Consider the following 15,426-nt stretch of genomic DNA (forward strand, 5'->3'; position numbering starts at 1 on the left):
ATGATTCACTGAATTTATGTGTGGATCCTGCCTTGGATAATTTTCAGACAATGTGCTGCCTCTGGATGTCATTCTCTTTGTCTTTACACAATGCTTTTTCCTTAAAGCCTATCATTTTCTCTAATGAAGCATCATCTATACAAAATTGTTATTTATATTTTCTGTGTACCTCATTTTCATCTCATTGTAGGTGCCCCTACTAAGATATGCCCGGAGCAGATCGGTATACAGCTCCCACTTCCAATGGCTTCACTCATAGGAGAATTTCTGTCTGCATTGGTAGAAATGCTGTTTTGAATTGATTTAACAAATTAATTACATAGTTGAACAGTTGAACATGTTGGAAGGATAAATGTGTAATAATTTCACTGTCATTGTAAATAACATCTGCTCATTCAGGGAACTGAGAGTTGAGGAAGAAAAAAATGCCTTCTCCTATTTCTCCTCCACCTTCAGAACCTCCTTCCTCTTTTTTCTAAAGCTCTGCTTCAAAAGAGATGTGATATCTAGAGAGACTACAAGTCAGGTGGAGTGTTTTCTTTTTCCATTTATCTGTCCTATTGTTGGGGAGTGTGCTATAACATATTGGTTAACAACATATGCTTTGGACTTCTATCACAGTTTTGGGTTTTTTCCCAGGTTTCACCACCGACTAGCTATAGACATTGATTATATTACCCAGTCTATCTAAGCCTCAGATTTTAAATCGATAACACTAGAGGTTTTTTTTCATCATATGGGTATATGAAAATAAAATGAGATAAATTATGAAAATTATTCAGCCAAGCGCCTGGATTACAGTAAGTTCTTCATAATTTTTAATATAATTAAATTGCATAATAATTATTTTATTGCTTTGAAAATCCTGGACTTGAATTTTGTCTCTCTCCTTTTTAACTATTCTTATATTTTAATTTGTTATTACAGGTATTTGGCAGAAATAAACCAATACATAAATAATAATTTTTTAATTCAAATGATCACAAAGCCACAAAATGCTAAAATAAATTTCTGCAGAAATATCTGATATGGAAAAATTTTTCACTGTATATTTTGACTTCAAAGAATTAATATATCAAAATACACACTGCATAAAAAGGACTAGAAGTCAGTGCAATGTCTAAATGTCTCTTATGCTATTTCTACTCACATTAGTGAAATTATATGTGGTATATAAATTAAAATTACATGCCAATAGAAAGTATTCATTTACATATAAAAATTTGTAGCATTTCTGTGACCAGATGAACAGAATATTTTATAAATATCTGTATTTCTCTTCATATTCCAAGACTTACGACTAATCACTTTTACTCAAGTCAATGACCACCATCAGTCACCTGGTTTCTTCCTACATCTCTGATTACTTCCTTTATGTCTTTTCAAGATTCCCATTCTCAGCATGCCAAATAAATGCAAACATTTACAAAGTTTGGCTTTGGCTCTCATTCTATGTCTCTCCTGAGGCTATCATTTCATCCCATAGTTTAAATAACTATCTACTTGCTGAAGACTACTTGATACCTAGCCAATGGCAATATTGCTCTGCTAAGTGTCAAATTTTTCCCACCAATAACCCAAATGGAATAATGATAATAATCTCACAACTGACAAGTCCCACTTTGAATTCTTCATCTCATCACTGTGGAACTGAAGGTCTTGGATACATACCAATAGATCAAATGGACACTTTGAGAACACTGTGCAAGTGAGCAAGTTGCAAAACCTCATCAAGTGCAGCAAGATGGTCAGGTGTAGAGAACAGTTTGTCTGCCCAGTTGTCCTATTCAAGGGCCAGAAAATTTGGCAGGTTATCCTCTGGCTGAATGGAGGCAGCTACATGAATCCACTGGCTAAACTGTGTTTTTTAGAGGGTGCCTGTGCTGCGTGGACAGATGCAAGGGACTTCACGGAAGAGGAATATGCTCTCTGAAGTGTCCATACACATCTATTTCAGGAAGTTAGAGGCTGTGATATCAAGCTTCTTCAATACCTATCAGTCAAATACATCTGTGAACTGATGGCAGAGAATAAGAAAGTAAAGCTTGGCTTGAATGTGACCTCCTCTGAGAAGGTGGACAAAGCCCAGTGCTGTGCCAACTTCACTCTGCTCTGCATCCTGTGTTCGGGCGGTGAATTTTGCAAGGAATATAAGGATTGAATTACATGGCTGAAAGGCAAATTTTTAACTGAAAGCAGGATTATGTCAAGGTCCCATTGAGCACACCTGACTCATAGACTCAATCTCTGAACATTAACTGGAGCCAGTATCAGTGGTGGGACCTGCTGCATCAAACACAAAACTACCCCAAACTGCTGGTTTCCGTAGTTAACAGCAACTATAAGAACAAACTGCTGGTATATCAGTCTGGGATCACATCCCTCTTTTCTACATCTTTCTTTATGGGCTCATCCACACATCCCTAAAGCCTGCTGAGATCCTTCACCTACCCACAGCCTAGTCCTAGTTCCTTTTTGGGCACATGATGGTAGATTGGGTAAGCAAAGGATGGGAGATTTTTTCCACTTCAGTTTTTGAAGCATATCATTTCCGAGGAGTTCTCTGCCCTGAAGACACACAGGTGAGAGTTTGTCAGGCTGGGATGCAGGCTTCACCATCGAGGATATCTGTATGCTGAGATGAAGGGATCCCAGCCTTGGCAGGGACTTTGCTCCCTGGTCATGGACAGCCCTCAGTTGTCGTTGAGAGCTTCACCTATGAGGTTGTGGAGCTATTCCTAGAAGGATCACAGACTCAGGCAGCTTGGAAAAGAGTCACTTGTCCTCTCCACAAAGTATACTCTGGAATTGACTGCAGCCCTCGGAGCATGACCTGCCTTCTCAACAGACGCTGGCAAAAGCCAGCGTCTTCAAGCTCCTCATTCTTGAGCTATTGTGACAACTTTTTCAGAATGGGTAGTGGCCCCCTGGAAGTCTCCAAACCCAGACTTGCAGCCCTGAATTATGGGACAGCTCAGTTGCAAGAGTGCACTGAGCTTTATTGGCCACATACAGCAGCACAGCTCCCTGTCCCTCTGATGCCATTGGGACCTGCTGGAGCAGTTTTCCTGCAGTGTTGACTCCAGGGCACCACCAGCAGCACCTGGTGAAGCAGCTAGCCCAAGAGAGTTTTCTGCTTCTTGCTCAAATAAGCCCTGAACTGACTGAAAGCCTTGCCTCGCCAAGGGGTATTTCAAGGTCAGGAGAAATCACTTCAATCCTCCTTCTCCATCATACATCTGGCAGCCCCCAAACTGATCAGGACCAAGGACAGGATTGCCCAACCCACAGCCTCCTACTGGTAATGGCCGTCCCCTTTCGTCACTGCCTCCCACTCACCCCAATCTTTGCCAGGATTCCCCAACTCTCCAAACTGTATGAGGTTTCCCGTGGCCCTGTGGAGGGCATGACTTCACGAAAGATACTTTTCAGCACTAAGTGAAACAACCTATCAACCCAAGAAAAGACATGGCAGAATTTTGAGTGCATATTACTAGCTGAAGTAAGCCTATAGACTGTACAATTCCAACTACGTGAGATTCTGAAAAGGGTAAAATTATTGAGACAGTAAAAAGATCAGCGGTTGCCAGAAGCTGAAGGGGGGAAGGCAAAGGGAGAATGAACAGGCCCAGCACGGAGGATTTTTAAGGCAGTGAAACTATTCAGCATGACACTAATAGTGGATATTTATTATTATACATTTGTCTAACGCCATGGCATTATAATACCCTGAGGTGACCTATGAACTTTGAGTCCTTTTGATGTGAACTAATGAACCCTAAAGTAAACTATGAACTTTGGGTCCCTTTTATGTGCTAATGTAGGTTCATCAATTATAACAAATGAATCATTCCGGTGAGAGGATGTTGATACTAGGAAAGGCTGATACTGTATGTGGGGCAAGGAGTACATGGGAAATCTCTGTAACCGTTACCTCAATTTTTTGTGAACCTAAAATTACTTTAAAAGGAAAAGTCTATAAAAAACTCAATCTATTTCATCAATATGGAAAAGAAATGGGCCATGTGTAACAAAAATGACAGAAGTATTTACCATCCTTCCCGGCAATATCACCTCTCAGAATCGAAGAGCTACTTCATCATCAAATGTATGAAGTAGATATGCATGATTTTATTTCTAATATGATATCGATTTCAATAGGAAAAAATATGGAAACAAGCTGAGTGCCTTATAGAGGACTGGCTGTATAAACTAGGATACTTCACAGTTGAAGTATTATGGAGACATTAGAAAGAAATGAATGATGATCTCTATATATCAGTATTTAGAGATCTTCAGGATAAATTGCTAATGAGAAAAACAAGGTGCTGGATAGTGGAACTTGTTTGCGTTTTGTGTAAAAATGTGTGGAGAAAGTAAGCGTCTCTTTGTACATCTATATTTGCAGAAGTAAGTGAAGAATTAATAAAGATAATAGCTACATGGTGTTGGGGAAAATGAAGTGAGGAAGGAGAAGACTTAAGAGGATACACCATGGCCAAAAGTTTTATAAAGACTGAAGTATATTTCTAAAAAACTGATTTAAAGAAATAAAATATAAAAGATGTAGGTATATTCTTATGAGTTTACTTGACTGAAGACAGAAGCTTGTTTTGTTCATTAACATAAAGCCTTTAAGTTTATACTGAGGTAGAAAAAGAGAAACTTAGAAGAGCCTTTGTTGCCATTTGAGGTGGCCATTAAAAAACTTCTAAATTGAGAATTAAAAGGAAAATTAAAGCTTTTACCTTGTCTTTTCAGAGAACTACATTTCAATATAACCAAATAGCTCTAGAGGATGAGGAAAAGTTTTGTTTTGTAGAATATGGCTAGTTAGTGAGTATTGAAAGAATGACAGAATTAGAGTGTAATCATTTCACAAATGCTACACTAAATAATTTATTTCCAACTACTGTCAAAATAATTATGTGAATGATTGATGGAGGAATGGACATTTATAGTGTGAAAGCCATGACTATTGAATGGAGGACTCAGAATGCCATAATCTTGATTAAATGATCAACCTGAGCATTTTAGCTGGTGGGCCTATGATAATATGCATTTTCTATTGGTTTTATAAAATATTATCATCAGTCAAATCCAGATTCAGGTAGAATGCTTCAAGGCAATAGGAAATTATCTCTCCAATTTACACTTCATCTAATTAAAGTGATAATTGGCTAAACGGATTGTCATTATGAAGATGATACTTAATAGCACCACTCTCCCCAACAATTACCGATTATTTTACTAATATCACATATAATTATTATTATTCTGCAGCTTGTTTCATATAATTTGTGTAAATCAAATTAAACCCAGGTTATGGGGTGGTTGTGATCTCATTGAAACAAATATATTGACTCACTATAAAAGAAACCGCACATTCAATGACAAAAATTCGTGAAAAGAAAGATCATAAAAAGTCAGTGTAGAAGGGTGGTTTGTCTTCTTTTCTGATTCACTGAAAAGATGAAGTGCAAAATGTAGTCTCTAAAGTTTATGTCATTACTTCTCTTTCTCTATCTACTCTCCTTTTTTTTGAAAGTCGACATGACATACTCATATTTAGAAATCATCAGCTTTTTGTTGGTAGACTTCTTGCAGGGTGTAAAACACTAAAAGTGCTCTCTATAACAGCAACGATATGGAAAATCGGCTTCAATCAAGCCATTCTTACTCTTTTTTCTAAATTGACATATTAGTGACTTACTGTAACTCGTCCTTGACTCTACACCAAAATACTTTTTACTTTTAAAGAGATAAACTTGTTATATAAACATACTGCTATTAATTCAAAAAGGCAAATACAGAATAAACTTTCTTTTTCTTTTTCTTTTTTTTTTTTTTTTTTTGAGAGGGAGTCTCGCTCTTTCGACCAGGCTGGGGGTCCGTGGCGCGCTATAGTCTCAGCAAGCTCCGCCTCCCAGGTTCATGCCATTCTCCTGCCTCAGCCTCTCGAGTAGCTGGGACTACAGGCACCCGCCACCACGCCCGGCTAATTTTTTGTATTTTTAGTAGAGACGGGTTTTCACCGTGTTAGCCAGGATGGTCTCGATCTCCTGACCTCGTGATCAGCCTGCCTTGGCCTCCCAAAGTGCTGGGATTACAGGCATGAGCCACCGTGCCCAGCCCAGAATAAACTTTTAATAACATCATCAATTGTGTGTATTTGAGTTATTTTTAGTAAAATACAATGTGAGACATAGTATTTGATTGTTCAAACCTAACTGCATAAAAGATGTAAGTACAGTCTTTTGGGATTGTGCAACTCATATGATGGGCTTGCCTTATTCATACACATGAAACCTGTAAGGTACAGAATTAATCCCTAAGGCATGTTAATGTGCTTCCTTGACAATTCTTATTAACTATTACAAGATATTTAAATTGCAGATACCCTGCTGAGTGAATATTCAAAATGCACTTGACAGCCCTGCACCAGAATACCAGATGCTCCTTAATAGAACATTACTATGTTTTATTTCGTGACTTATAAAAGGTTGATTTTATTCCATAGCGCCCTGGCTTCAGAGAGAGAAAGGAGAGAGAAGAAAAGAAGAAAAGAAGGAAGGAAAGGAAAAAGAAGGAAGGAAAGGAGAAAAAAGGAAGGAAGGAAGGAAGGAAGGAAGGAAGGAAGGAAGGAAGGAAGAAGGAAGGAAGGAAGGAAGGAAGGAAGGAAGGAAGGAAGGAAGGAAGTTCTTACATTTCAAGGGCTAATCATATGTCAGACATATTTGCATTCTTCTTCTCACTAACTGTTATTTGAACAAAGATCATGATTTTTTATCTCATCTTTTTTCCTAGCCACAGCCTTAACATATCTATTCCTGTGGTCCACTCTACTCTTCAATGTGGAAATTTCTGGTTTTTCAGAATTTGCATTACACTATTAAAATTATTTTAAGTTGCTAGAAATTAAGTATTTTTGTTTTTATTTTAATTAGTTTTAATATTAATTCATGAGGGTCCTTGCCTTCTGTATTAGTCCATTGAAGAAATGCCGGAGACTGGTAATTTATATGCTGCCATGCAGAAATACCCAAGATTGGTAATTTATGAAAGAAAGAGGTTTAATTGACTCAAGTTCTGCAAGGCTGAGGAAGCCTCAGGAAACTTACAATCATGGCAGAAGAGGAAGCAAATAGAACCTTCTTCATATGGTGGCAGCAAGGAGAAGTATCAGAGCAGAGTGAAGGGGGAAGCCCTTTCTAAAACCTTCAGGTCTCATGAGAACTTACTATCAGGAGAATAGCATGAGGGAAAACGCCCCCATGATTCAATTGCCTCCCACAAGGTCCCTCCCACCACATGTGGGGATTATGGGGACTACAATTCAAGATGAGATTTGGGTGGGGACACAGCCAAATCGTATCACCTTCAGTCTTTCAAAATAACTGGTACTTCTTTTTGTTTGGCCAAGATTGTTGCAACCTTCATCATTTGGAATGGGGACTCTACAGCTTTTCAACACAATGTACATCTTTTGCTAATAACTAAATTTTGTGTTAAAATCTATATAATATAAAATAGTCCTCCGAACCATTATAAAATATATAATTCAGTGGCATTGGCCACACTCACAACGTTTATCCATTCATCTGTTGATGGACACTTGGATTGTTTCCACCGATTGCCTGTTGTGAATAATGCGGCCACAAATTTTGGCATAAAAGTATCCAGTTTCTGTTTTTAATTATACAGGATATGTACATAGGCATCGACTTTGCTGGATCACAGGATAATTCTATTTTTAGCTTTTTGAGGAATTACCAAACTGCTTGCACAATGGGTGCATCATGTCACATTTTCACTAGCAGTGTATGAAGGTACCAGTTTCTCCATGTCATCACTGTTTGCTATTTTCTGCCTTTTTTATTATAGCCATCCTAGTAGATGTGAAGTTGTATTGCACTGTGGTTATGATTCGCATTATCCTAATGTCGAGTATCTTTTCACTTGCTTCTTGGCCATTTGTATATCTTCTTTGATAAATGTCAGTTCAAATCTTTGTCTATTTTTATGTTTTGTCTTTTTGTTTTTGAATTTTAGCAATTTTATTATATTCTGGATATTAAACCACTATCAGATATATAATTTGTAAATATTTTCTCCTATTCCATAAGTTGTGGTTTTACATTCTTGATAATGTCCTTTTATATATAAATGTTTTAAATATTGGCTATTTATTTCTTTTTCTGTTTCTCATGCTTTTGGTGTCACTTTTAAGAATCCATTACAAAATCCAGTTTCATGAAGATGTAAGTCTATGTTATTTTCTGAGAGTTATAAGGATTTAATACTTATATTTAGTATTGATCCATTTTGTGTTAATTTTTGTATATGATGTGAAACAGGGTTCCAACTTCATACTTTTGTTTATGAAAATCCAGTTGTCCCAGCACCATTTATTGAAGAGATGTTTTCTTTCCTCATTGGAAGGACTTGTCACCCTTATCAAAGGTCAATTGGCCATAAACATACAGGTTTGCTTCTTGACTTTCAATTCTATTCGTTGGTTTATCTGTCTATCTTTCTGCCAGTTCCACATTGTTTTAATTATTGTTACTTGGTAGTAAGTTTTGCAACTGGGAAGAGTGAGTCGTCTAAATCTGTTCTTTTTCATAATCATTTTGACGATTGAGACACCTTAAAAAGCCCACACGAATGTGAACTCAATTTTTTCCAGTTCTACACAAAATACTAATTATTGGAATTTTGGTAGAGATTGCATTGAACATGCAAATCACTTCACTTTAGGTAGTATTGATATCTTAACAACGTGAAGTCTTCCTAAATATAAACTCAAGATGTCTTCTTTTTCAGGTCTTTTAAAAATTATTCTCACAATGTTTTGTAGTGTTTAGTATGCAAGTCTTCTATCTCCCTGGTTAAATGTATATACTGACATTTAATTCTTTAAAATGCTATTGTAAATGAAATTGCTTTCTTAATTTCTTGTTTTGATTATTTATTGCAAATATATATAAAGAAAACTTTTTTGCATGCTGTTCTTATACCCTAAAATTTTGCTTAAATCATTTATTATGACTAGTAGCTACTTATAGAATCTTTAGGATTCTGTGTATAGAATCATGTCATCCATTAATACAATTTCACTTCTTCATTTTAAACTTAGATGCCTTTTCTTTTTCTTGTCTAAATACTGACTAGAAATTGTGGTTCAATGTTGAATTGCAATAGTAAAAGCAGACAACCTTCTGTGTTTGATCTTGAGAGAAAGCTTTCAGTCTTTCACCATTCAATGTATAATGTTAGCTGTTTTTATAGACGTTTTTTATTATGCCGATTAATCTCTCTTATGTTCTTAGTTTTCTGAGTGCTTTTACCATGAAATGACATTGGATTTTTTTCAAATGACTTGTATGTGTCAATTCATATAAACATTTGGGGCTTTTTTATTTGCTTTATTAATGTGGTACTAATTGATTTATTTTTATGTTTAACCATCCTTACATTTCTGAAATAAATCCCACTTATTCTGGTCAATAATTCTACTATTATACTGTTGGATTCAGGTTAGTATTTTTTTTGAGGATTTTCACACCTATATTTATGATAGATGTTGGTCTGTAATTGTGTGTGTGTGTTTGTCTGTGTGTCTGTGTGTCTGTGTGATGTCTTCATCTGGTTTTAGTATCAAGATAATGTTGGCCTGATAGAATCGGTTTATAAGTGTTCCCTTCTCTTGTACTTTTTGGAAGAGCTTGAAAAGGATTTGTGTATATTTTTCTTTAAATATTTAAATATATATGTTAATTATTACTTACATATAAAATATTAGCATTCACCAGTGTATCTATCTGGTCCTGAACTTTTTTGTTGTTGGGAGGTTTTAGATTACTGATTTAATCTATGTACTTTGTTATAACTCTATTTAAACTTTCTATAGTTTCTTGTGTAAGTTGAGGAGATTTTTGTGATTGAGAAATCTATCCATATCATGTAGGTTATATAATTTCTTAGAATAAAATCCCTTATATTATGCTCTTATAATCATCTTTACTTTTGTCAGGTCAGTGTAATGTCGTAATGTCTCCACTTTTATTTGTGGTTTTAGCTATTTGTATATTCTTTCTCTGCGAGTTCAGCTAACAGTTTGTCAAACTAGTTTTTTTCAAGAAATAGTCTTTGCAAATGAGTTATAAAGCAAATAAAAGAATTGGGGGAGCTTTAAATGAATATTGTTAATGAAAGAAGTCAATATTAAAAGGGTACACACTGTAGGATTCCAACCGTATAACATTCTGGAAGAAATAAAACTGTAGAGGCAACAAAAAGATCAGTGGCTAAAAGGTATTTGTTTGGGGGAGAGATTAATAAGTACAGCACAGGATATTTGCAAGGCAGTGAATTTGTTCTGTGTAACACTGTAATGGTGGATACATGTCATACATCAGAACCCATAGAATAAACAATACAAGGGGTGAGCCCTAATTGAAACTGTGGACTTTGCTTAATAATAATTTATCAGTATTGGCTCACCAATCCTAACATTTTTGACATACTAATGCAATACATTAATAATATGAGAAATTTGCTTGAGGAAAGGGTGTATTTGGGAACACTGTATTTCATGCTCAGTTTTTCTGTAAATCTAAGACTGCTCTAACAAATAGTCTATCTATTAAAAGAAAAAGGCACTATTTACTTTCAATCTCAAAATTTAAAAAAAGAAATAAGGCAGTTTAATGACCTAAGAAAAATATTTATTAAATGCTTAATAAGTGGTATATGATTAAAAATTTTGCCCTGGCCGCAAACAGATCAACTTTCCAATTAGCCTTAGAAGATAATATTTCCTCTTTTATGAGCAAGTCATTTTGGTAGTTAGTATTTAATCTGTGGTTTGACCAAGGGAATAATTTAAGATTAGAGGATTAGCCACCCTTAATATTGCAATCACTACCCTCACAGTAACCTCAGATACAGATAAAAATGACATTAAAAAAATGTTTAGGTATGTGTACTATTGACATTTTGTCAATCCTTTGTATTTTGTGAATAATAATATAAGAAAATCTTTAGATTTCACTTATTTATTTAATTTATCCATAACACACAACAAGTAAACAACAACAAAAATCTGAATGTGTAGACCCTGCATCCATTTCTTCAGGCTCACCCCTGAAGGGATCACATGTACTGAGCACAGTGGAGGGTGCTGGGCCCAGCTATGCTGGCGGGACACTGGGGACCCTGTTTCAGCACAACTGTAAACTCATGGTGACTCTCTAATGTTGGAATTAGACTTGCTGGATGTTCTGCACTAGCCATACCTTTCCCACCACATTTGCATCCACCCACAATCTGTCCAACCTAGGTGGTTCCAGAATGAATTCAGGAGCCTCTTTCAAGAAGGAAAAAAAAAAAAAAGCTATACTTGTGATCACTTTTACATGGCAATTCTTTTATCACCTATAGTTTTCTTCAACAACACTGATGCCAATGACAAAGAAGCTAGGATTTGTGAGGGCTTATGAAGAGGCAATGATTATGTTAAACGTTTTGCAGATGTCACCATCTTTATCTTTACACTTTTACATGAAAAAGACACTGTAGAATCAAGGCTTATTTTACTTATTTGGGGATAGAAGAGTGTGGCAGGCTCTACAGAGAGACTGTATAACCAGTCTAAGGGAAAATAGCAGGAAGATCATTTGAAACAAGATCTGTCTCACTTTCAAATGTGAACTCTATTTCATGCCATCCTAAGAAAAACAATCACTGCCTATAAAGAAGGTCTAACAGACTGACCTGAGAATAGAGATACTGGCTGCTCTGGGAATTTTCATTATTTCCTTATATGATACTGGCAATTGTGTAGAAAGCTGGACAAGAATAGTAGCACTAATTGAAGCCAAATTGAGCTGCAGACCTACGGATCAATACAGAGTTTAAGTATTTAAAAGCAATTACTTAGAATAATGAATCTTCTTTAAAAATTGATTGAAAGCAGTTACACACACACATACGCACACATTTACACAATTGATTACAAGCAAATGCCATCCAAAAATTATTGAAGAGATTAAAGAGAAAGCAAAGTTTCTATTTATGACAATTACAAGTTTTATTACTCCCAAACAGAGAGTAAAAACCTGCAAAGAAAAATACACTGGATTATGAAACCCAGTTCCTGACAGATTGAATGACGGATTCCTGAGGTTAGGCTTCCACAGGCTAAATGAATGTGAAGACCTGCATGGTACTAATACTGTGCTTCCTGACTAGAAATGAGGGAAAGATCGTTCTATATTTGACCTTCCTGTTTACAGAAAATTAGAGTCACAATGAATTAAACATTAGACTGTTTTGCATTTTTATCTCATGTTTATAGCTACAGCATTCTCAATGTCAAATTATTTTGGTGGCTGCATTCAGTGTAGATTTTGTCTTTTGTTTATTCATTTCTAAATAGAGTGTATCACAGAAATACACTTAAATTCCAACAGTCCAATTGTTTACAAATGTATTAAAAATAGCTCACTCTAGAATTATATACTATAATCCAGATAAGCTTCACAAGCATTATCCTCAATGAATAGACTCGTAAGACTGTGAAGCATAGAGGTTTTTTTGAAAATGCATGGATTGAAAAAATTAATAAAATGGAGAAATTCCATCAAGGAAAAGCTTTGCGGTCACTGTGTGCAGTAAATAGGAATATAAAGAAAATATCTCTGGTTTATCCATCAAAGTATCCCTCTTAAGCAAATTTTAAATTGAATCGATCATGAACCAATAAATGACAATAATTATTTCCACTCCCATTCTCATGCCATGGTTGAAATGAGACACATTCCCTACCACTCAAATTATCTTCTCTTTCCATATTTATTTAAAGACCACATATATTAATTAGAAATATAAATATGGGGTTAGAGGACTGTGTACAATCTCAGTGAAACCTGAGATTTGTAGATGCTTCAGAAAATAACATTAGAAGTTGGTTAGATTGAGGAAAAGACCAAATGCATTCCTGCTGGATGCATGGTTCTTACGTTGCCAAAGGGCAGTTAGTGACCCTGATAGCACCGATGTTGTATCAAGGAATATAGTGTGTGGATGTGAAAACTTGCAGTTTATCCTAGTATTTTCAGAGACTCAAGACGTCAGGAAAGGCAGAATTCCAGAAGAGCAACCCGAAGGAGCAGCAACTGGGTCTTAGAATTTGCATGGAGATTGTACTTATTCCCCCACTAGCTGATTTGAAAGGAAGGATATTCCAGCTCTCTTAAATGAAGCCACAATATGCCTCATTCCATGTGTTTTCTAAAGTTTTGATCTCAATGGTTTTGTCGTGTTGAAATAATTATTAAACAGAACTGATGTTCTGGAAGAAACTGTCAAAATAGAGATTAATGTATGAAGAGACAAAATTTATGAGAAAAAAAGTATAAGGGAAATGAAGAATCAGGGTGAAGAGGTCAACTCTTTCAGGATTATGTAAGCCCTCAAAGTGAATACAGGAAAAAAAAAATAAATAAAAGCATATAAGACCAACTACCTGGCCATAAAGTAACTATGATCTAGAGATCAAGCAACCTCGCCCAAGTTTTGAAAAATCAGTTTAAAATTAAGTTTGAAAATAGTCACACACACAGATGAAAGCCCTGATAACATATGACATATTTGTAATTCCAAGAAATCCATACAACATTTAAGTATGAATTCAGATTGCTTTAAAAAAGTAGTAAAATTAAATGTGCCTCTGATTTTTTTCCTTTGTAATTCTGAACAGAGAGATAAGGGAACGATGTCCTCAGATTCTAAGGAAGGTAGGCTGAGACCCAAGAATTCTACATCCAGCCAATTTGCTGTTTTTATGTAAATGTTACTGAACTGTATTCCATGTATGCATATACTCAGAAATTGTGCAATCATGGCTCTTATAAAATACTGGATATGTGCTCAGTTCAGAGAAGGATAGAAGTCTTTTAGATCAGAATCTTAACATTTCTGTGGTTTCCTTCCAGATATTTTTTGTTCTTTCATTTAAAAAATATTAAATAATGCCCATGGTTCAGTCATATTTTCTTCATTTTTACCTGATGGCTTTGTTTTTGCTTTTTGTTTTCTGATCCAGGATCCCATCCATGATACCACATTACATTTAGTCATTTTGTCTTCCTAGGTGCATGTCGACCATGATCTTTCCAAGAGTTTCCTTGTTTTTAATAATCTTGACAATTTTGAGCCAGTATATTGTAGGATGTGTCTGTATTGAAATTTCCCTGATGTTTTTCTCCTGATCAGACTGGGTGATAGATCTGGGGTTCCATGAGTTTTGAAATGCAATATTCCTATGTTTATTGATGTATCTCTTGAATAATATAATTTTGTTTCCCTTTAGCCCAATTATGATGAAAGAGACTGTTCAGTCAGGATATACTAGTAACAATGCCAAATTGTAATATGCTAAGACAACAACTATTCACTTTTAAACACATTATTTGTGTATCACTGGTTGGCTCGGGCTTTTCCCCCCACATAATATTTTGGGGACTAATCTGTTCTGTTATCAGGCTAATGTAAGCATATTTCTGGCATACAACACAGAGAAAAGAGTGGGCAGGGGAAATCATGCCCCTTAAATCCCAGAGCCCAGTCTTATTTTAAGGGGTAGAACAGTATAATCATCACCAAGAAAGAAAAATGGGTATTGCTAAACAGTAATAAAATCTACCACATGGATGTTTTAATTATTTTCATCATTCATGTGTAAGAAAGATATGTAATGCCATAATGAAAGCAAATTAATGGAAAATTAGAAGCAAATAATTATTATAAAATGAGAATACTTTTCAAAACAGAAAAAATATAAATTAGAATACATCAAAGAGTTAGATTAAAAGAAAAATACTCAACAGATCTACAACAGATATATTTAAGCAAGAAAAAAATGCCAGTATCTAAAAGAAGAAAGTAGAAAGCAGATGTATCAACAAACATGGAGAACGAAAGAGACAATGGCTTAATTTTTCTAAACAAATAAATTAGAAAACCTCAGCAAAATTGCAAAGCAAGATTGGCAAATTTGTGGTTGAAGAATTTAAAATGTGAAGAATTTAAAGTGTGAATTCAAAAACCATAGAAGAAATTGAAAAAAGTATCAAAGAATAATTACATTCTCTATTTTAAATTTCTTGCGTAGATTGAGGCGAAAAACTTTCCAGAATAAAACAAATTTAACTTTCAATGATTTTTTTTTTTGCATAGAAAAATAAAGTTAACAAAACTCAGCTATAAAGAAGCTATTGTGTTCTTTATAATGAAATATTAATAGAAAACTGCACATGACCTCAAACAATGTTTATTACATAGCTGTATGCTAAGTAGGTACTTTTTCAAAGCAATCAAATAGCATAACCAATTTGTGCTGATGTATCTTGATAAGCAAAG

The 15,426-nt window shown here is 35.2% G+C and overlaps 1 long non-coding RNA gene across 5 annotated transcripts in view; it reads right to left on the reverse strand.

Annotated features, from left to right (window-relative positions):
• LOC131383432 (uncharacterized) overlaps positions 1-15,426 on the reverse strand; it is a 122,243-nt gene that overhangs the window by 62,706 nt on the left and 44,111 nt on the right. The gene's annotated exons all lie outside the window — the stretch shown is intronic.

This window comes from Hylobates moloch, unplaced genomic scaffold (genome assembly GCF_009828535.3).
Source record: "Hylobates moloch isolate HMO894 unplaced genomic scaffold, HMol_V3 SCAFFOLD_5, whole genome shotgun sequence".
Taxonomy (NCBI): Eukaryota; Metazoa; Chordata; class Mammalia; order Primates; family Hylobatidae; genus Hylobates; species Hylobates moloch.